At 34.2% G+C, this 716-nt stretch overlaps 1 non-coding gene across 1 annotated transcript; it reads left to right on the forward strand.

The window, feature by feature from the left end:
- The first annotated feature begins 371 nt into the window (after positions 1-371).
- LOC122274835 lies at positions 372-475 on the forward strand. Its single transcript, XR_006228377.1, has one exon. It is a non-coding gene; the product is annotated as a small nucleolar RNA R71 (small nucleolar RNA).
- The last annotated feature ends 241 nt before the right edge of the window (positions 476-716 follow it).

Raw genomic sequence — 716 nt, forward strand, 5'->3', positions numbered from 1 at the left:
TTAGGCGTCCACTAATCTCACATATTCTACAATTTCCTTCTCCTTTTTCAATGGGCTTAGCTGAATTTACCTTCCTAAGTTCCATGGCCTCGACTTTTCTTCTTAAACTTGCTATCTTAGCATTCACATCATCATTTCCTTTAAGGACATACATACCCTCTCAAGACATGGCATTGAGTTTGGGTTTATTTGACCGATCAGAACGATTTGTGTCATCCCAAGATTGGGCATTTTCAGTCAATTGATCAAAATAATCCCAAGTATCATCAGGATCTTTATTTAAAAATTCACCATTACACATCATTTCTACAAACTAACGCATTTGAGATGTTAAACTTTCATAGAAAAAACTAATGGTGCTTCAAGTCTCATAGCCATGATGTGGGCAAGTTAGTAATAATTCTTTAAAACGCTCCAAACACTGAAAAAATGTTTCATCTTCTTTTTGAGAAAAATTTATAATGTTTCTGCGAAGAGTGTTGGTCCTGTGAGTAGGAAAAAACTTTTTTAGAAATTCTCTTTGCATTTCTTGCCATGTGCCAATAGATCTTGGTCTCAAGGAGTTCAGCCAATTTTTAGCTTTTTCTTTCAAAGAGAATGGAAACAATTTTAATCTAACAACATCATCATTGATAGTTTGGGTTTGTAAAGTTGCACAAACCTCTTCAAATTCTTTCAGATGCAAATATGGACTTTCTGAGTCTAAGTCATAAAAC

The sequence above is a fragment of the Carya illinoinensis genome, chromosome 8 (assembly GCF_018687715.1).
Source record: "Carya illinoinensis cultivar Pawnee chromosome 8, C.illinoinensisPawnee_v1, whole genome shotgun sequence".
In the NCBI taxonomy this organism is placed as follows: Eukaryota; Viridiplantae; Streptophyta; class Magnoliopsida; order Fagales; family Juglandaceae; genus Carya; species Carya illinoinensis.